The sequence below is a fragment of the Chrysochloris asiatica genome, unplaced genomic scaffold, assembly GCF_000296735.1.
Source record: "Chrysochloris asiatica unplaced genomic scaffold, ChrAsi1.0 scaffold00011, whole genome shotgun sequence".
In the NCBI taxonomy this organism is placed as follows: Eukaryota; Metazoa; Chordata; class Mammalia; order Afrosoricida; family Chrysochloridae; genus Chrysochloris; species Chrysochloris asiatica.
Genome location: NW_006408529.1, coordinates 7,683,474 through 7,690,152, shown reverse-complemented (window position 1 = coordinate 7,690,152; position 6,679 = coordinate 7,683,474). Strand labels below are relative to the sequence as shown.

General features: G+C 36.1%; 1 pseudogene; it reads left to right on the top strand.

Moving 5' to 3' along the window:
• The first annotated feature begins 5,467 nt into the window (after positions 1-5,467).
• On the top strand, positions 5,468-6,353 carry LOC102839253 (annotated as a pseudogene).
• Positions 6,354-6,679: the final 326 nt, after the last annotated feature.

Here is a 6,679-nt window from a genome sequence, read left to right as displayed (position 1 = left end):
GTTCTGCTGTGTATGGGGTCGCTATGAGTCGGTTCCGACTCGATGGCACCTGACAACAACAACAACAACAAGTAGGTTAACTGATGTTACATGGAGGGGGTTGCAATTATTGAAATGGAATGAAGTATATTTGCCTAATATAAAAGTGCTCTTCTCTGTTAAACTTCACTTAAATCACAATAAAAAAGTTCAAAGAAATAAATAAATACATAAGAAGAAGAAGCAAGGAAACAAGTTTTGCTCATGTCCAATCTATTGAAAGGAGCTTCATCACCAAGGAAGCTCTTTTCAATTAATTGGCTGCTCACAGCAGACCTCATTGTGGAGTTGATTACATTGTATCAGATCACATCATAGGACATTACTTTGTTTTAACTGCCAAACCACTTAGTATCCTGATCCAGTCGAGTTGACACAAAACCATAACTATTTCTTTTCCCATGAAAACATTTTTCTTAAGTTTTCACAATATTTGTTCATTAGTGATTGGCTAATTTCACTCAGTATAATGTCCTCCAAGGTGATCCACATTGCAAGGTGTTTTATAGATTCATCACTATTCTTCAACATTGCATGGTATTCCATTGTGTGTATGTACTAAAGTCTTCTAATCCATTAATCCATTGATAGGCCTTTAGGCTATTTCCAACTTTTTGCTTTTGCAAATAGTTCTATGATGAACATTGGAGTGCATATATCTACGTGTGTTCTGAATCTTATTTCTTGTTAGATATCCAAGTAGGGATATTTCTGGGTCATACAGTATTTCTATTTCCAACTTTCTGAGGAAACACCATTCAGTCTTCCATAGTGGTTGCACCATTGTACAGTTGAACAAATAATGTAGGAGAATCCCAGTCTATACACACCCTGGCCACTACTTGCTGATTTCTGGTTTTTTGTTTTGTTTTGTTTTTTAACTTTGCTCTTAATGCTGGAGTGAAATGATATCTCAGTGTTGTTTTGATTTGTGTCTCTCTAGTGGCTAATGGCTTGGTGTGGTGCCATGGGCAAATGCACTGGACTGCAAAGTCAGTTTGAATCACAAGGTAGGCAGTTCAAGCTCACCAGCTGCTCTTTGGAAACCCTATGTGGGTTGGAACCAACTCAACATCACTTAACAACAACAACAACAACAACAACAAAAAAAAAACAGTGCCTAATGGGAGTCCTGGTGTGATGCTGTGGGATAATGCACTGGACTTCAAGGTTGGTTTGAACCACCAAGTCAGTAATTCAAATTCACCAACTGCTCCTTGAAAATCCTATGCAAGGTCACTATGCAATGGAACTGACTCCAGAGCACTTACCAACAACAATTAACAGCTAATGATTGCAAACATTTCTTCGTATGTTGTGAGTTGTTAGAATGTCTTCTTTGGTAAAGTGTCTTTTCATGCCCTCTACCCATATTTTGATTGGAATGTTTGTCTTTTGTTTGTGGAGATGTTAGTAGTTTTCCATAATTTTTAGAGATAAAGTCCTTGTTTGATATATCCTTGCAAACATTTTTTTCTTATTGTGTGCGCTGTCTAGTTACTTTTTTGGTAAATCTTTTGAAGCACACAATTTTCTAATTTTTAGGAGGTCCCAGTCATCTATTTTGCCTATTGTCTTGTGTGTTTTAGTTATGTTTGGCGGTACATTTGTGCCATGTATTAGAGCTGTTAAGTTTGTCCCTAGTTTTTCATTGACGACCTTCATAGTTTTAGGTTTTACATTTAGGTCTTTAGTCCACGTGGGGTTTGTTTTTGTATATGTTGTGACCTACGGGTCTTGTTTCATTTTTCTACAAATGGATTTCCAGTTTTAATAAGTTCATAATTTAATAATCATTTGTTGAAGAAAAAAATTCTTCCTCATTTAATGTGTTCTGGCACTTTGTCAAAGATCACATGAGTGTATGTGGATGGAATAACTTCTGGGTTCTCAATTCTTTTCAGTTGACCTGTATGTTTTTCATTGTACCAGTATCATGCTGTTTTGAACACTATGACTGTGTAGTAGACTTTGAGATCAGGAAGTAAGATGTCTCCAACTTTGTTCTCCTTTCAAGTAATGAATTGCTTACCCAAGGTATCTTGCCTTTCCAAATAAAATTGTTGTTGTTGTTAGGTGCTATCGAGTCAGTACCGACTCATAGTGACCCTATGCACAACACAAAGAGACACTGCCCAGTGCTGGGCCAACCTCAGAGTCATTGCCACGCTTAAGCCCATTGATGCTGCCACTTTGCCAATCCATCTTACTGGGGATCTTCCTCTTTTTCTCTGATCCTTCACTTTACCAAACATGATATTCTTCTCCAGTGACTGGTCCCTCCTGAAAATATGTCTCAAGTATGAGAGATGAAGCTTGGCGATCCTGGCCCCCAAGGAGCACTCTGGCTGCACTTCTACCAACACAGATCTGTTGTTTCTTTTGGCAGCCCATGGCACTTTCAATATTCTCCTCCAACACCATAACTGAAATGTATCATTTCTTCTACGGTCTTTCTTATTAACTGTCCAGCTTTCACATGCATGTGAAGTTATTGAAAATACCATTGCTTGGGTCAGGGGCACCTTAGTTCTCAAGCTCTTCAACACTTTAAAAAGGTCAGATTTGCCTAATGTAATAATACATCATTTGATTTCTTGACTGCTGGCATTTAAAACACCTGTGGCATAACTTCCAGAATCACAGCAACTCACAATCCACCACAATACAAGAAACTGACAGAAGAGTGGTGGCAAATAAAGTTAGTGATTAGTTTTTCCATCTATTTAAAGAACAATATTGGAATCTGGATTGGTATTACATTATATTTCTAGATTCCCTTTGTAGTATTGTCATTTACATAATGTTAAGTTTTCCTGTCCATTAACATGGTATATTCTTCTATTGCTCTAAGTGATTTTTGATTACTTCTAGTAATGTTTTATAGTTTTATTTTATAGGTCTTTTATTTCTCTAGTTAGATTTATTAATAAATATATCTTCTTTTGAGTGGATATTGTAAATGGTATTGCTTTCCTCAATTCATTTTCAGAGCTGTCTGAAATTAGTATATTATACTTTATATTAGTATAAAGTAATCCAGATGATTTTAGTATATGATCTTTTACCCTGCCACTTCGTTGAATTTTTCAACGAATTCCAATAATTTTCTTGCTGAGTCTCTGGGATTTTCTATGTATAGGGTCAGATAATCTGCAAATAGAGTGAGTTTTACTTATTTATTCATTTATTTGCCAATTTGAATACATTTAATTTCCCTGTTTTTACTGAAAGCTCTGGCTAAGACTTCCAATACAATATTGAATGTTGTTGTTGTTAAGTGTCGTCGAGTCGGTTCTGACCCATAGCGACCCTGTACAGGGTTTCCAAGGATGTAAATCCTTACGGGAGTAGAAAGCCTCATCTTTCTCCCGCAGAGCGGCTGGTAGTTTCGAACCGCTGACCTTATGGTTCGCAGCCCAATTTGTAACCACTACGCTACCAGAGCTCCTTACAATATTGAATAGGAGTGATGATAAAGGTCATCCTTACCTGGTTCCTGGTCTCAAATGGAATTCTTTCAGTTTCTCTACATTGAAAGCAATGTTGGCTGTTGAATATTAATTAATATATACTCTTAATTATGTTGAGGAATTTCCCTTATATTCCTATTTTGTTTTTTAAAAATGGATGCTGAATTTTGTCAAATGTTTTTTCTGCTTCATGTGGTTGTTTTCATTTGCTTTATTTATATGGTTTATTACATTGATTGTATTTCTAATCATGAACCATCTTTGCATCTCTAGTATGAATTCCACTTGGCAATGCTTTTTTTTTTTAATTTTTGTTGTTGAATTCTATTGGCTAGGGTTTTGTTCAGTATATTTGCATCTTTGTTTATGAAGGATGTTGTTGTTGTTGTCAGGTGCCATCGAGTCAGAACCGACTCATGGCGACCCCATGCACAGCAGAACGAAACAATGTCCGATCCTGGGCCAACCTCACCACTGCTGCCACACTTGAGTCCATCAATGACACCACCTGGCTGATCCATCTCGTTGGGGGTCTTCCTCTTTTTCTCTGACCCTCCACCCTACCCAGCATGACATCCTTCTCCAGTGATTGTTTCCTCCGGATAATATGTCCAAAGTAGGAGATACGAAGCTTAGCCATCCTGGCCTCCAAGGAGCACTCTGGCTGCACTTCTTCCAAAACAGATCTATTGGTTCTTTTGGCAGTCCATGGCACTTTCAGTATTCTCCTCCAACACCACAACTCAAAGGCATCAATTCTTCTACGATCCTCCTTATTCACTGTCCAGCTTTCGCATCCATATGAGGCTATTGAAAACACAATGGCCTGGATCAGGCACACCCTAGTCCTCAAGCTGACATCTCTACTCTTCAACACTTTAAAAAGTTCCTGTGCAGCAGATTTGCCCAGTGCAATACGTCGTCTGATCTCTTGACTGCTATAATTATAAGTCTATAATTTTCTTTTATAGTGATATCTATGCCTGATTTTTATATGAGGCTAATGTTTGCCTCATAAATTGTATTCAGAAGTTTTCCATCCCTTTCTATGTTCTGGAATAATTTTAGTACACTTGGTCCTAGCTCTTCTCTGAATGTGTGGTGCTGGTTACCTTTTCCATATAACTTTTGATACTGAGATCATTTTGATTGTGTATTTTCTTTTTCTTATCTTCTTTTATTAAATTTTTTTATTGTGAATTGAGTGATAGTTTACATGGGAGAACATCAGTTTTACACTCACTATGTCATATTTCATTTCATTGCAATGATTACAATCCCTTCCATGCATCATTGTTCAACAGTATTTGCTTCTAGTCCCTCTGGATTGTATATTTTGTTAAACTTTTTTTTTTTTTTCATTTTTGTTGCTTTAATGTTTACTAAACCTTTATAATTTTCATCAAGGTTTTTCTTACTATTGTTAATAAAGTCTCTTATGTAAGGCTATCTATCTGTATTTATGTTCTCTCTCTTGTTTGTGTGACATGGGATGAGTAAAATAAAATCTCTGATATTCAGCTTTTTAACAATAAATTTCTATGAGACTGATGTATATAAATACGTCATATACCTCATAATCAGAAAATCCCCATCAAAATTTTATGAGTTTCATAAGTTTTTTTTTTTTTTTTTTCTCTTTCAAGGGCCGAGAAAGATCGTTATAATTAAGAACATTAGTAATTAATGTAAGAATATTAGTAATTAATGTAAAGTGTATGACCAAATTTTAATTTTTGTATGTGTGGGAAATAAAAATGCTCACCAAATATTTCAATTAGCAGTCCCTCTAAAAAGCCTTCCCTTTCCCTACATATTTACAGTTAGATAAGGTAGTACTGCAAATTGTGGGCAATAAATCATAGGCAGAATTGATGTGTGTCACATTTAGTTAAAAATGTGGAAACCTCCCTCCACCCCCACCACCACGCGAGGCTGTGGCACAGGATTGAAGAATGTCCTGAATTCCATTGGGACAAGTCCTCCTGATAAATGTCATCCAGCACACAGATGCCCACAATAAGATTCAGGAGGAATTAGATATATGGGAAATAAGAGAACTAAAGAAACAGATGGAAGATGCTTACCTAGGAACCAAAAGGAAAATGTTACCCAAGCCAGATGCACAGTGATGGTTTTAATGAAGGAAGACAAAGAGACTAATGGAAGCCAAGGCACGTAATTTCTGTACATTGAAAGATGATTTTCTTAAGGCTTAACCCTGGAACAAGAAGTTATATGATTATGAAGCTAACATGCCAGATAGGTGGGATCACAGCACCTATAAAGAGTTATATCCCAAAGATTTTGAAATAGTGATCAACAAGATGTCATAAATGGAAAAAAACAAACATCTACCCATAGTAGTAAAAGCAACTACTCATGAAGCCGCAAACACAAGAAATCAAAGAAATCACACCAAAGAAAGCAGAAAAATAAGTTGCATTAACAAACAAACAACAAAAAAACAAACAAACAGAAGAAAAGCAAAAGGGAAGCCATAGAGGTAATAGTCTATTCCTCAAGTCAGAAAAAATGAAAGCTTCCAGTACCAGGAAAAGGAAACAGCCACTTAAGCACAAGAATAAATCCAGAAAAAAAGTCTCTCAAGAAACCTGACTTGTTCTTAGAGTCAGAAAATGACACTTCTCAGTCAGAAGACTCAACTACAGCCCTGAGAACAGTCAAGAAAGAGATACTAAGAAAGCCAAGAAGAAAAAGAGAGAGAAAAAAGTTCATAGGCTTGTGACTAACAATGAAATACAGGAAAGGACAAATAAATGCACAAATTGGAAGGTAACTACAGATGAAAGGTCTGATGAGAGTTCAGAGGATGACTAAATGAGATAAAAAAGGCCATTCTTCAGTTACTCGTGTGACTTCGCATAGATACAGCCCTTATTCTTGGAGATATTGCCAGTGACTCTTTATCAACACAGGAGAGCTGAGGTCAGAGCTTTCTTGTGCCATCAGTGTATATTCTGACAGAGTTTTTTTCTATTTTGCCTATTAAATTTGATCACCTTTTATTGTTAATAGGGAATCTGGCATTTTGTTATGAAGATTTCTTGAAAAGATTATTATTATTAATGTAATGAATCATGTTTAGTTTAGAGTATATATATATACCAAATTAAAGGACCTAGAAAGCTGAATTTAAAAAAATT